This window comes from Mytilus californianus, unplaced genomic scaffold (assembly GCF_021869535.1).
Source record: "Mytilus californianus isolate M0D057914Y unplaced genomic scaffold, xbMytCali1.0.p SCAF_29, whole genome shotgun sequence".
Taxonomy (NCBI): Eukaryota; Metazoa; Mollusca; class Bivalvia; order Mytilida; family Mytilidae; genus Mytilus; species Mytilus californianus.
Window position 1 is genome coordinate 2,673,072 of NW_026262678.1, and position 16,240 is coordinate 2,689,311.

Consider the following 16,240-nt stretch of genomic DNA (forward strand, 5'->3'; position numbering starts at 1 on the left):
ATGGAACACGGAAGTGTACATGGCAAACTTTGAAAAATCATAGCTCCGTTGTTTACCGTTCGATTTCCAAAATGTTTAACGTTTTGGAATGGGCATTCAATTTGGCAAATTGTGCAGTCTGGTTTTGGAACATCAGCTCAGGCATTCAAAAGTTATAGGTCGATAAAAAAGCCAACTAATAACTGTAACATGCTTATTCCTGGTACAACATTAGCAGGTGCTCCACCTTACTATGCAACATAGAATGGCACTGCCTATTTTTAACCGACATTTATAAGAGGAGACAGCACAGGTGTATGTAAAGAACACTCTGAGAATACCAAAGCATATGCCTCATATGGAATTATACTCCTTGGTACAACATTTTGGAGTGCTCCATGTGTAAATAGCAATCTGTGTTGAGGAATGCGAATGTTTTTCTAGGGACTTGCAAAGGCTGTTAAAAAGGGTTAATTTGCACCTAAACATACTTTACTGAATCAGCAGTTAGTTGGTTTAGGCTTCTGTGGCAGGAATTAAATTGCTGGTACAACAATTCAATGTGCTCCGCATAAATATTTAGGACACGATAGGACTGACCTGTCGTGTGAAGGAGTTTAAGTGTCAAATTGGTATATTTGTTGTATTCATGAATAAAATTGACCTTTTTCTTGATTATTCCTTACCGGCATAAACATTTTATACTTGTGGTAGCTCAGGTTTGATAGATTTACACAGTTTGTCAGTCTACAGTTACTCAATTAAACATACAATTTGACAGGAATGAATGAAAATGGCAAACTGCTACTTTGCATTTTGTAAGAATAGTATATAATTGAGATAGCTGTCTAGTTAACCTTAAAATCCCAGTTGATTTGAGAAAGTTGTAGAAATTCTTAAAGGTGACTATCTGAATGTAGTCAGAAGTGAAAATCTTAGCCTTTTTCACCTATGAAATAAACCTACAATTTGACAGGAAGGTTAATAAAATGGCAAATGACTTTGCAATTGGTAAGAACAGTATATAATTGAGACAGCTGTCATGTTTTATAAAAATCCAAGTCGATTTGAAAAAGTGACAGAAATGTTTAAGGTTGACTATCTGAATTTATTGTGCACTGAAAATTTAAGCTGTTTTGACTTCTCAATTAAAACATACCATTTACCAGTAATCAACCCAAATGCCAAATGACTCTGTCCTATGTAAGAACAGGGTATATTGGAAATAGCTGTCAAGGTTTTTGAAAATCCAAGTCGATTTGAAAAAGTTACAGAAATGTTTAAGGTTGACTATCTGAATTTATTGCGCACTGAAAATTTAAGCTGTTTTGACTTGTTAATTAAAACCTACCGTTTGCAAAAATATTTGACAGCATCAACTTAAACTGACCATATTTGCACATTATTATGTAAATCTATATAGCCGCATAATAATTCAGTAATAATTTTATGTCAAGAATGAATGTTTTATACAAATGACAGTAGTATTGGAACATAATGTGAATACACAATTTTCTCCGTATAAATATAGATTGCCAGCATGTCCTCTTTTTAATCAAAATATTGTCTAGCAACAAAATTTCAGTAGTTTTGATACCTCAGGCTGACTCCTATAACAAAATTATTTGACTGCATCAACCAAAACTGACCATATTTGCACTTTATTTTGTAAATCTATATAGCCGCATGGTAAATCAGCAACTATTTTTATGTCAGGATTTAATGTATAATACAAATGACAGCAATATTGGAACACAACAACTACAAATTTTTGTCCACATAAATTAAGAGTGCCAGCATGTCCTCCTTTTGTTCAATATATTGATACGTAACAAAATTTAAGTAGTTTTGATACCCCAGGCTGACTCATATAGCAAAATGTCAGGATGTATTAATTTAATCCTTAAATTTGACAGCAATACACCAAACTACATAATGACCTATGATTTAGTAAGATCAATATATTACTAAAATAGCTGTATAGGTTGATGAAAATCCTAGTTGATTTGAAAAAGTTATAAAAAAAATTAGGGTTAGGTATCTGAATATAGTCCGAACTGCAAATTCAATCTTTATTTACCTAGAAATTTGTAAGCAACACACCAAACTACATAATGACCTGTGATTGAGTAAGATCAATATATTACTAATATAGCTGCATAGTCTGATGAAAATCCAAGTTGATTTGAAAAAGTTATAAAAAAAATTAAGGTGAGTGTACTATCTGAAATGCTGAATTTTGTCCAAAATTGCAAATCCTAGCTTTTTTGACCTTCATTAAATTTGACAGCAATACACCAAACTACATAATGACCTTTGATTCAGTAAGATCAATATGTTACCAAGATAGCTGTATAGTTTGATGAAAATCCAAGTTGATTTGAAAAAGTTATAAAAAGATTTAAGGTGTACTATCTGAATATAGTCGGAACTGCAAATTCAAGCTTTTTGGACCTAGATTAATTTAATCCTTAAATTTGACAGCAATACACCAAACTACATAATGACCTATGATTTAGTAAGATCAATATATTACTAAGATAGCTGTATAGTTTGATGAAAATCCTAGTTGATTTGAAAAAGTTAAAAAAAAAATTAGGGTTAGGTATCTGAATATAGTCCGAACTGCAAATTCAATCTTTTTTTACCTAGAAATTTGTAAGCAACACACCAAACTACATAATGACCTGTGATTGAGTAAGATCAATATATTACTAATATAGCTGCATAGTTTGATGAAAATCCAAGTTGATTTGAAAAAGTTATAAAAAAAATTAAGGTGAGTGTACTATCTGAAATGCTGAATTTTGTCCAAAATTGCAAATCCTAGCTTTTTTGACCTTCATTAAATTTGACAGCAATACACCAAACTACATAATGACCTTTGATTCAGTAAGATCAATATGTTACCAAGATAGCTGTATAGTTTGATGAAAATCCAAGTTGATTTGAAAAAGTTATAAAAAGATTTAAGGTGTACTATCTGAATATAGTCGGAACTGCAAATTCAAGCTTTTTGGACCTAGATTAATTTAATCCTTAAATTTGACAGCAATACACCAAACTACATAATGACCTATGATTTAGTAAGATCAATATATTACTAAGATAGCTGTATAGTTTGATGAAAATCCTAGTTGATTTGAAAAAGTTATAAAAAAAATTAGGGTTAGGTATCTGAATATAGTCCGAACTGCAAATTCAATCTTTTTTTACCTAGAAATTTGTAAGCAACACACCAAACTACATAATGACCTGTGATTGAGTAAGATCAATATATTACTAATATAGCTGCATAGTTTGATGAAAATCCAAGTTGATTTGAAAAAGTTATAAAAAAAATTAAGGTGAGTGTACTATCTGAAATGCTGAATTTTGTCCAAAATTGCAAATCCTAGCTTTTTTGACCTTCATTAAATTTGACAGCAATACACCAAACTACATAATGACCTTTGATTCAGTAAGATCAATATGTTACCAAGATAGCTGTATAGTTTGATGAAAATCCAAGTTGATTTGTAAAAGTTATAAAAAGATTTAAGGTGTACTATCTGAATATAGTCGGAACTGCAAATTCAAGCTATTTGGACCTAGATTAATTTAATCCTTAAATTTGACAGCAATACACCAAACTACATAATGACCTATGATTTAGTAAGATCAATATATTACTAAGATAGCTGTATAGTTTGATGAAAATCCTAGTTGATTTGAAAAAGTTATAAAAAAAATTAGGGTTAGGTATCTGAATATAGTCCGAACTGCAAATTCAATCTTTTTTTACCTATAAATTTGTAAGCAACACACCAAACTACATAATGACCTGTGATTGAGTAAGATCAATATATTACTAATATAGCTGCATAGTTTGATGAAAATCCAAGTTGATTTGAAAAAGTTATAAAAAAAATTAAAGTGAGTGTACTATCTGAAATGCTGAATTTTGTCCAAAATTGCAAATCCTAGCTTTTTTGACCTTCATTAAATTTGACAGCAATACACCAAACTACATAATGACCTTTGATTAGGGTTAGGGTTAGGGTTAGGGTTAGGGTTAGGGTTTAGGGTTAGGGTTAGGGTTAGGGTTAGGTTAGGGTTAGGGTTAGGGTTAGGGTTAGGGTTAGGGTTAGGGTTAGGGTTTAGGGTTAGGGTTAGGGTTAGGGTTTAGGGTTTAGGGTTAGGGTTAGGGTTAGGGTTAGGGTTAGGGTTAGGGGTTAGGGTTTAGGGTTAGGGTTAGGTATCATATAGAGGGGGGCACCTGGGGTGTAGGCTGACTATTAAGGGTTGTGATATGGCTGGCGTATGAATATATGAGGGTTAGGGTTAACCCTAACCCAAATTAGGGTTAGGGTTAGGGTTTGGGTTAGCCGGATCTTTTTTTCTAACCCTAACCCTTTCAAGTGCGCATGCGCCGATATGTTTTGGATTCAAGGGTCCCCCTATAGTAATACATACTTAGTTGTATATATAGTAGTCTTTTTGTAACAATTTCCTGAAGAAGGTATGCCAAAATTTGCATATTGAAATTCAGGGGAGATAATCTGATAAGGCTTATAGGCAAACTTTGAAAAAATCGTATCTCTGTTGTTGACCGTCCGATTTTTAAACTGTTTAGCGTTTTGGAAAGGGAATTCAATTGCGCACATTTTGGTGTCTTGATATTGAAAATGTATCGTGGCATTCAAAAGTTATAGGTCGCCGAAGAAAACGTGTCAGAAACTGTGGTACAACGATCCCTAAATGTTAAGAAATGATAGCCTTTCATGAAGGAGTTTAAGTGTCAAGCTGCTATATTTGTTGTATTCATCAATATCTTGGCCCAATATTTACCCTTTTCCTTGAATATTCTCTACCGGCATAATAATTTTATTCTTTATGTACCTCGCGATGAAAATTTTGTCAAAAATTAAGCGCTTCGTAAGTCTACGGTTATACTAAAACTTTTGTCGACAAGAATAAAAAGAGCCAATATTTCTTCTTTTGAATGATATTCTGGTACTGGCCTTATAATTGAGCACTTTTAAATACATCCTGATGGGTTGTTTGACATTAAATGGGAATGAAAACAAGTTTAAATAACAAAATTTGTTGTCGGTATCAACAAAAGGTGCCAATATCTTCCCTTCTTCCTGATTTTTCTGGTCCGGCATCATTATTTGAATCTCAGAATGAATGGTTTGACACAAATTGAGAGATTTATAAGTGTACGGTTACTAATATTTATGTCGCGAAACAATTAAAAGCGACACTATTTCATCTTTGTTCTATTATTCTTGTACTGGCCAGGTAATACAGGCCATTTGATACATTCAAATGGATTGTCAGACATAAAAGTGAAAGAATAAATGTATTGAAGTGCTATATTTGTTGCATTCAGCAGTATAGGGTGCCAATATTGACCATTTTCTTGGTTATTACTTACCGGCATTAACATTTTATCCTTTCGGTACCTGAGGATTGATAGTTTTACACAGGTTTGGAGTCTACGGTTACTAAAACATTTGTCGACAACTATAAGAATGCATAATTTGACAACAATTGAGAGATTTATATGTGTACGGTTACTGATATTTATGTCAATACAAACTAAAAGTGACAATATTTCATATGTTGTATGATATTTATGAGTTTAGGAAGATTTGTATTTGTTGTCTGCATCTATAAATGGTGCCAATATCTATCCTTTTTGATGATACTTGTGTGCCAGCATGAACATTTTATTCTTTTGATGGATAATTTGACACTGTATAAGTCTACGGTTACTTATATTTGTGTCGATAACAATAAAAGGCGACAATATTTCTTTCTTTTTGATGATACTTTTGTGCCGGTATAAACATTTCATCATTAGGATGGATAATTTGACACTGTATAAGTTTACGGTTACTTTTATTTGTGTCGATAACAATAAAAGGCGACAATATTTCTTTCTTTTTATTGATATTCTTGTACCGGCTTGGTAATTGAGTACTTTTTGTACCTCAAAATTGATTGTTAGACATTAGAGTGAAGATTTTTAAGTTTCAAATGCTATATATGTGTTGTACTCATCAATATAGGGTGTCAACATTGACCTTTTTCAAAGTCTGAGTGCGCATGCGCGACATGCCTTGGATACAAGGGTTCCCCCCATTAGCATATGTGTACTGAGTGCTTTATATAGTAGGCTTTGTGTAATAATTTCCTCAAACAAGTTGACACAAAATTTGAATTCAGGGAAGATAATCCAATTAGGAATATAGGCAAAGTTTGAAAAATCGTAGCTCCGTTGTTTGCGGTCCGATGTATAAACTGTTTAGTGTTTTGGAAAGGACATTTAACTGCGAAAATTGTGCTGACTTGATAGTGAAAATAAAATGTGTATAGCCGTTAAAGAAGACTTGGGTATTTGTTTACATATCAGACGTAGTAAGGAATACGGGAGGCTATATGGCAAACTTTGAAAAAATCATAGCTCCGTTTTTAACCGTTTGATTTACAAAATGTTTAACGTTTTGGAAAGGACATTCAATTGGGCAAATTGTGCAGTCTAGGTTTGGAAGATCAGTTCAGGCATTCAAAAGTTATAGGTCGATAAAGAACACATGGGTATTTGTTTACATATTAGACGTAGTATGGAACACGGGAGTGTACATGGCAAACTTTGAAAAATCATAGCTCCGTTGTTTACCGTTCGATTTCCAAAATGTTTAATGTTTTATAATGGGCATTTAATTGCGCACATTTTGGTGTCTTGATATTGAAAATGTATCGGGGCATTCAAAAGTTATAGGTCGCCGAAGAAAACGTGTCAGAAACTGTGGTACAAAGATCCAATGTGCTCCACCTAAATGTTAAGAAATGATAGCCTTTCATGAAGGAGTTTAAGTGTCAAGCTGCTATATTTGTTGTATTCATCAATATCTTGGGCCAATATTTACCCTTTTCCTTGAATATTGTCTACCGGCATAATAATTTTATTCTTTATGTACCTCGCGATGAAAATTTTTTCAAAAATTAAGCGCTTAACAAGTCTACGGTTATACTAAAACTTTTGTCAACAAGAATAAAAAGAGCCAATATTTCTTCTTTTGAATGATATTCTGATACTGGCCTTATAATTGAGCACTTTAAAATACATCCTGATGGGTTGTTTGACATTAAATGGGAATGAAAACAAGTTTAAATAACAAAATTTGTTGTCGGTATCAACAAAAGGTGCCAATATCTTCCCTTCTTCCTGATTTTTCTGGTCCGGCATCATTATTTGAATCTAAGAATGAATGGTTTGACACAAATTGAGAGATTTATAAGTGTACGGTTACTAATATTTATGTCGCGAAACAATTAAAAGCGACACTATTTCATCTTTGTTATAATATTCTTGTACCGGCCTGGTAATAGAGGACATTTGATACATTCAAATGGATTGTCAGACATAAAAGTGAAAGAATAAATGTTTTGAAGTGCTATATTTGTTGCATTCAGCAATATAGGGTGCCAATATTGACCATTTTCTTGGTTATTACTTACCGGCATTAACATTTTATCCTTTCGGTACCTGAGGATTGATAGTTTTACACAGGTTTGGAGTCTACGGTTACTAAAACATTTGTCGACAACTATAAGAAGGCATAATTTGACAACAATTGAGAGATTTATAAGTGTACGGTTACTGATATTTATGTCGATACCAACTAAAAGTGACAATACTTCATATGTTGTATAATATTTATGAGTTTAGATGTATTCTCAGACACAAAAGTGAAGAAATGAATGTTTCAGGTTGCTGTATTTGTTGTCTGCATCTATAAATGGTGCCAATATCTATCCTTTTGATGATACTTGTGTGCCAGCATGAACATTTTATTCTTTTGATGGATAATTTGACACTGTATAAGTCTACGGTTACTTTTATTTGTGTCGATAACAATAAAAGACGACAATATTTCTTTCTTTTTGATGATACTTCTGTGCCGGTATAAACATTTCATTCTTAGGATGGATAATTTGACACTGTATAAGTCTACGGTTACTTTTATTTGTGTCGATAACAATAAAAGGCGACAATATTTCTTTCCTTGTATTGATATTCTTGTACCGGCTTTGTAATTGAGTACTTTTTGTACCTCAAAATTGATTGTTAGACATTAGACTGAAGGATTTTAAGTTTCAAATTGCTATATGTGTTGTACTCATCAATATAGGGTGTCAACATTGACCTTTTTCAAGGTTATTCCATACCGGCATGCTATTTTATTCTTTTTGGTTTATAGTTTTCAGTGTATGGAGACTAAAAACTTTGTCGACAGATATAAAAAGTGCCAATATTTTTTCTTTTATATGATATTTAAGTACTTTTATGCCTCATGCTGGACTGTTTGAGTTAAATTATATTTATTATTTTTTTTTTTTTTTTTTTTTAACTGGTCTGATAAATGCTGGAGTGTTAGAGTTAAATTATAGTTAAAATTTTTAGGGTTAGGGCGACATGCCTTGGATACAAGGGTTCCGACCATTAGCATATGTGTACTGAGTGCTTTATATAGTAGGCTTTGTGTAATAATTTCCTCAAACAAGGTGTGACACAAAATTTGAATTCAGGGAAGATAATCCAATTAGGAATATAGGCAAAGTTTGAAAAATCGTAGCACCGTTGTTTGCGGTCCGATGTATAAACTGTTTAGTGTTTTGGAAGGGACATTTAACTGCGGAAATTGTGCTGACTTGATAGTGAAAATAAAATGTGTATAGCCGTTAAAGAAGACTTGGGTATTTGTTTACATATCAGACGTAGTAAGGAATACGGGAGGCTATATGGCAAACTTTGAAAAAGTCATAGCTCCGTTTTTAACCGTTTGATTTACAAAATGTTTAACGTTTTGGAAAGGACATTCAATTGGGCAAATTGTGCAGTCTAGGTTTGGAAGATCAGGTCAGGCATTCAAAAGTTATGGGTCGATAAAGAACACATGGGTATTTGTTTACATATTAGACGTAGTATGGAACACGGAAGTGTACATTGCAAACTTTGAAAAATCATAGCTCCGTTGTTTACCGTTCGATTTCCCAAATGTTTAACGTTTTGGAATAGGCATTCAATTGGGCAAATTGTGCAGTCTGGTTTTGGAACATCAGCTCAGGCTTTCAAAAGTTATAGATCGATAAAAAAGCCAACTAATAACTGTAACATGCTTATTCCTGGTACAACATTAGCAGGTGATCCACCTTACTATGCAACATAGAATGGCACTGCCTATTTTTTAACCGACATTTATAAGAGGAGACAGCACAGGTGTATGTGAAGAACACTCTGAGAATACCAAAGCATATGCCTCATATGGAATTATACTCCTTGGTACAACATTTTGGAGTGCTCCATGTGTAAATAGCAATCTGTGTTGAGGAATGCGAATGTTTTTCTAGGGACTTGCAAAGGCTGTTAAAAAGGGTTAATTTGCACCTAAACATACTTTACTGAATCAGCAGTTAGTTGGTTTAGGCTTCTGTGGCAGGAATTAAATTGCTGGTACAACAATTCAATGTGCTCCGCATAAATATTTAGGACACGATAGCACTGACCTGTCGTGTGAAGGAGTTTAAGTGTCAAATTGGTATATTTGTTGTATTCATGAATAAAATTGACCTTTTTCTTGATTATTCCTTACCGGCATAAACATTTTATACTTGTGGTAGCTCAGGTTTGATAGATTTACACAGTTTGTCAGTCTACAGTTACTCAATTAAACATACAATTTGACAGGAATGAATGAAAATGGCAAACTGCTACTTTGCATTTTGTAAGAATAGTATATAATTGAGATAGCTGTCTAGTTAACCTTAAAATCCCAGTTGATTTGAGAAAGTTGTAGAAATTCTTAAAGGTGACTATCTGAATGTAGTCAGAAGTGAAAATCTTAGCCTTTTTCACCTATGAAATAAACCTACAATTTGACAGGAAGGTTAATAAAATGGCAAATGACTTTGCAATTGGTAAGAACAGTATATAATTGAGACAGCTGTCATGTTTTATAAAAATCCAAGTCGATTTGAAAAAGTGACAGAAATGTTTAAGGTTGACTATCTGAATTTATTGCGCACTGAAAATTTAAGCTGTTTTGACTTCTCAATTAAAACATACCATTTACCAGTAATCAACCCAAATGCCAAATGACTCTGTCCTATGTAAGAACAGGGTATATTGGAAATAGCTGTCAAGGTTTTTGAAAATCCAAGTCGATTTGAAAAAGTTACAGAAATGTTTAAGGTTGACTATCTGAATTTATTGCGCACTGAAAATTTAAGCTGTTTTGACTTGTTAATTAAAACCTACCGTTTGCATAAATATTTGACAGCATCAACTTAAACTGACCATATTTGCACATTATTATGTAAATCTATATAGCCGCATAATAATTCAGTAATAATTTTATGTCAAGAATGAATGTTTTATACAAATGACAGTAGTATTGGAACATAATGTGAATACACAATTTTCTCCGTATAAATATAGATTGCCAGCATGTCCTCTTTTTAATCAAAATATTGTCTAGCAACAAAATTTCAGTAGTTTTGATACCTCAGGCTGACTCCTATAACAAAATTATTTGACTGCATCAACCAAAACTGACCATATTTGCACTTTATTTTGTAAATCTATATAGCCGCATGGTAAATCAGCAACTATTTTTATGTCAGGATTTAATGTATAATACAAATGACAGCAATATTGGAACACAACAACTACAAATTTTTGTCCACATAAATTAAGAGTGCCAGCATGTCCTCCTTTTGTTCAATATATTGATACGTAACAAAATTTAAGTAGTTTTGATACCCCAGGCTGACTCATATAGCAAAATGTCAGGATGTATTAATTTAATCCTTAAATTTGACAGCAATACACCAAACTACATAATGACCTATGATTTAGTAAGATCAATATATTACTAAAATAGCTGTATAGGTTGATGAAAATCCTAGTTGATTTGAAAAAGTTATAAAAAAAATTAGGGTTAGGTATCTGAATATAGTCCGAACTGCAAATTCAATCTTTATTTACCTAGAAATTTGTAAGCAACACACCAAACTACATAATGACCTGTGATTGAGTAAGATCAATATATTACTAATATAGCTGCATAGTCTGATGAAAATCCAAGTTGATTTGAAAAAGTTATAAAAAAAAATTAAGGTGAGTGTACTATCTGAAATGCTGAATTTTGTCCAAAATTGCAAATCCTAGCTTTTTTGACCTTCATTAAATTTGACAGCAATACACCAAACTACATAATGACCTTTGATTCAGTAAGATCAATATGTTACCAAGATAGCTGTATAGTTTGATGAAAATCCAAGTTGATTTGAAAAAGTTATAAAAAGATTTAAGGTGTACTATCTGAATATAGTCGGAACTGCAAATTCAAGCTTTTTGGACCTAGATTAATTTAATCCTTAAATTTGACAGCAATACACCAAACTACATAATGACCTATGATTTACTAAGATCAATATATTACTAAGATAGCTGTATAGTTTGATGAAAATCCTAGTTGATTTGAAAAAGTTAAAAAAAAAATTAGGGTTAGGTATCTGAATATAGTCCGAACTGCAAATTCAATCTTTTTTTACCTAGAAATTTGTAAGCAACACACCAAACTACATAATGACCTGTGATTGAGTAAGATCAATATATTACTAATATAGCTGCATAGTTTGATGAAAATCCAAGTTGATTTGAAAAAGTTATAAAAAAAATTAAGGTGAGTGTACTATCTGAAATGCTGAATTTTGTCCAAAATTGCAAATCCTAGCTTTTTTGACCTTCATTAAATTTGACAGCAATACACCAAACTACATAATGACCTTTGATTCAGTAAGATCAATATGTTACCAAGATAGCTGTATAGTTTGATGAAAATCCAAGTTGATTTGAAAAAGTTATAAAAAGATTTAAGGTGTACTATCTGAATATAGTCGGAACTGCAAATTCAAGCTTTTTGGACCTAGATTAATTTAATCCTTAAATTTGACAGCAATACACCAAACTACATAATGACCTATGATTTAGTAAGATCAATATATTACTAAGATAGCTGTATAGTTTGATGAAAATCCTAGTTGATTTGAAAAAGTTATAAAAAAAATTAGGGTTAGGTATCTGAATATAGTCCGAACTGCAAATTCAATCTTTTTTTACCTAGAAATTTGTAAGCAACACACCAAACTACATAATGACCTGTGATTGAGTAAGATCAATATATTACTAATATAGCTGCATAGTTTGATGAAAATCCAAGTTGATTTGAAAAAGTTATAAAAAAAATTAAGGTGAGTGTACTATCTGAAATGCTGAATTTTGTCCAAAATTGCAAATCCTAGCTTTTTTGACCTTCATTAAATTTGACAGCAATACACCAAACTACATAATGACCTTTGATTCAGTAAGATCAATATGTTACCAAGATAGCTGTATAGTTTGATGAAAATCCAAGTTGATTTGTAAAAGTTATAAAAAGATTTAAGGTGTACTATCTGAATATAGTCGGAACTGCAAATTCAAGCTATTTGGACCTAGATTAATTTAATCCTTAAATTTGACAGCAATACACCAAACTACATAATGACCTATGATTTAGTAAGATCAATATATTACTAAGATAGCTGTATAGTTTGATGAAAATCCTAGTTGATTTGAAAAAGTTATAAAAAAAATTAGGGTTAGGTATCTGAATATAGTCCGAACTGCAAATTCAATCTTTTTTTACCTATAAATTTGTAAGCAACACACCAAACTACATAATGACCTGTGATTGAGTAAGATCAATATATTACTAATATAGCTGCATAGTTTGATGAAAATCCAAGTTGATTTGAAAAAGTTATAAAAAAAATTAAAGTGAGTGTACTATCTGAAATGCTGAATTTTGTCCAAAATTGCAAATCCTAGCTTTTTTGACCTTCATTAAATTTGACAGCAATACACCAAACTACATAATGACCTTTGATTAGGGTTAGGGTTAGGGTTAGGGTTAGGGTTAGGGTTAGGGTTAGGGTTTAGGGTTAGGGTAGGGTTAGGGTTAGGGTTAGGGTTAGGGTTAGGGTTAGGGTTAGGGTTTAGGGTTAGGGTTAGGGTTAGGGTTAGGGTTAGGGTTAGGGTTAGGGTTAGGGTTAGGGTTTAGGGTTTAGGGTTAGGGTTAGGGTTAGGGTTAGGGTTAGGGTTAGGGTTAGGGTTAGGGTAGTGGACTTTGGCGAGGGTTAGTGAGGTGACCTTTTTTACTTCTGCGCATGTCTGACCTTTTTTGTGACTGCGCATGCGTGAGAAATTTCCAAAAATATTTCTAAGTACAGAGTATGAAAAGTGCCTTTGACTTCAATCTTCAAACAGGTGTAGAATGGATTTGAATAGAGATATTTTCTTAAAGTTAACTGTTCCGAAAAGATGAAAAGGCGATCTAGAGCATGAAAACTTATTGGTATCAATGAAGTGTACGGCCGCACTTTCCGACCTCACTGAAGAAACGTTTGTGTGAGAGTGAAGCCTAATCCCGACATTAACCCCAACTCCGAAACTACAAAAGATAAAGACTTGCGGTTTTCATCATAGGCTTAATTCTCGCAAAGTACTGCCCCTAACGGGGTCGATTTATTAATTTCAAGCCAATCGAAGCATAGGATCATGTTGAGACTTTGAAAAGATCGACTTTGAAAAGTACCAAAAACCACAACCTGACCCCCCACCCCTCCAAAACTGTGATTTTTGAGAAGTTCGTGAAAAAACTTAATACGAAAATCTAATCGGTTAACCCCCTAGACTTACCCGTTCCAAGATAAAGTATGGCCTTCAAAACAACGATTTTAACACATTTGGGGTTTTGGTTTGGGTTAGTGTTTGGGTTAGGGTTAGGGTCAGGGTTTGGGTCAGGGTTAGGGTCAGGGTTAGGGTCAGGGTTTGGGTCAGGGTTAGGGTCAGGGTTTGGGTTTGGGTTAGGGTCAGGGTTTGGGTTAGGGTCAGGGTTAGGGTTAGGGTCAGGGTTAGTGTTAGGGTAAGGGTCAGGGTAGTGGACTTGAAGGATGGTAGTGGACTTTGGCGAGGGTTAGTGAGGTGACCTTTTTTACTTCTGCGCATGTCTGACCTTTTTTGTGACTGCGCATGCGTGAGAAATTTCCAAAAATATTTCTAAGTACAGAGTATGAAAAGTGCCTTTGACTTCAATCTTCAAACAGGTGTAGAATGGATTTGAATAGAGATATTTTCTTAAAGTTAACTGTTCCGAAAAGATGAAAAGGCGATCTAGAGCATGAAAACTTATTGGTATCAATGAAGTGTACGGCCGCACTTTCCGACCTCACTGAAGAAACGTTTGTGTGAGAGTGAAGCCTAATCCCGACATTAACCCCAACTCCGAAACTACAAAAGATAAAGACTTGCGGTTTTCATCATAGGCTTAATTCTCGCAAAGTACTGCCCCTAACGGGGTCGATTTATTAATTTCAAGCCAATCGAAGCATAGGATCATGTTGAGACTTTGAAAAGATCGACTTTGAAAAGTACCAAAAACCACAACCTGACCCCCCACCCCTCCAAAACTGTGATTTTTGAGAAGTTCGTGAAAAAACTTAATACGAAAATCTAATCGGTTAACCCCCTAGACTTACCCGTTCCAAGATAAAGTAAGGCCTTCAAAACAACGATTTTAACACATTTGGGGTTTTGGTTTGGGTTAGTGTTTGGGTTAGGGTTAGGGTCAGGGTTTGGGTCAGGGTTAGGGTCAGGGTTAGGGTCAGGGTTTGGGTCAGGGTTAGGGTCAGGGTTTGGGTTTGGGTTAGGGTCAGGGTTTGGGTTAGGGTCAGGGTTAGGGTTAGGGTCAGGGTTAGTGTTAGGGTAAGGGTCAGGGTAGTGGACTTGAAGGTTAGGGTTAGGGTTAGGGTTAGGGTTAGGGTTAGGGTTAGGGTTAGGGTTAGGGTTAGGGTTAGGGTTAGGGTTTAGGGTTAGGGTTAGGGTTAGGGTTAGGGTTAGGGTTAGGGGTTAGGTTAGGGTTAGGGTTAGGGTTAGGGTTAGGGTTAGGGTTAGGGTTAGGGTTAGGGTTAGGGTTAGGGTTAGGGTTAGGGTTAGGGTTAGGGTTAGGGTTAGGTTAGGGTTAGGGTTAGGGTTAGGGTTAGGGTTAGGGTTAGGTATCATATAGAGGGGGGCACCTGGGGTGTAGGCTGACAATTAATGGTTGTGATATGGCTGGCGTATGAATATATGAGGGTTAGGGTTAACCCTAACCCAAATTAGGGTTAACCCTAACCTGGGTTAGGGTTTGGGTTAGCCGGATCTTTTTTTCTAACCCTAACCCTTTCAAGTGCGCATGCGCCGATATGTTTTGGATTCAAGGGTCCCCCAACAGTAATACATACTTAGTTGTATATATAGTAGTCTTTTTGTAACAATTTCCTGAAGAAGGTATGCCAAAATTTGCATATTGAAATTCAGGGGAGATAATCTGTTAAGGCTTATAGGCAAACTTTGAAAAAATCGTATCTCTGTTGTTGACCGTCCGATTTTTAAACTGTTTAGCGTTTTGGAAAGGGAATTCAATTGCGCACATTTTGATGTCTTGATATTGAAAATGTATCGGGGCATTCAAAAGTTATAGGTCGCCGAAGAAAACGTGTCAGAAACTGTGGTACAACTTTCCCTAAATGTTAAGAAATGATAGCCTTTCATGAAGGAGTTTAAGTGTCAAGCTGCTATATTTGTTGTATTCATCAATATCTTGGGCCAATATTTACCCTTTTCCTTGAATATTCTCTACCGGCATAATAATTTTATTCTTTATGTACCTCGCGATGAAAATTTTGTCAAAAATTAAGCGCTTCGTAAGTCTACGGTTATACTAAAACTTTTGTCGACAAGAATAAAAAGAGCCAATATTTCTTCTTTTGAATGATATTCTGGTACTGGCCTTATAATTGAGCACTTTTAAATACATCCTGATGGGTTGTTTGACATTAAATGGGAATGAAAACAAGTTTAAATAACAAAATTTGTTGTCGGTATAAACAAAAGGTGCCAATATCTTCCCTTCTTCCTGATTTTTCTGGTCCGGCATCATTATTTGAATCTCAGAATGAATGGTTTGACAGGGTTAGGGTTAGGGTTAGGGTTAGGGTTAGGGTTAGGGTTAGGGTTAGGTTAGGGTTAGGGTTAGGGTTAGGGTTAGGGTTAGGGTTAGGGTTAGGGTTAGGGTTAGGGTTAGGGTTAGGGTTAGGTTAGGGTTAGGGTTAGGGTTAGGGT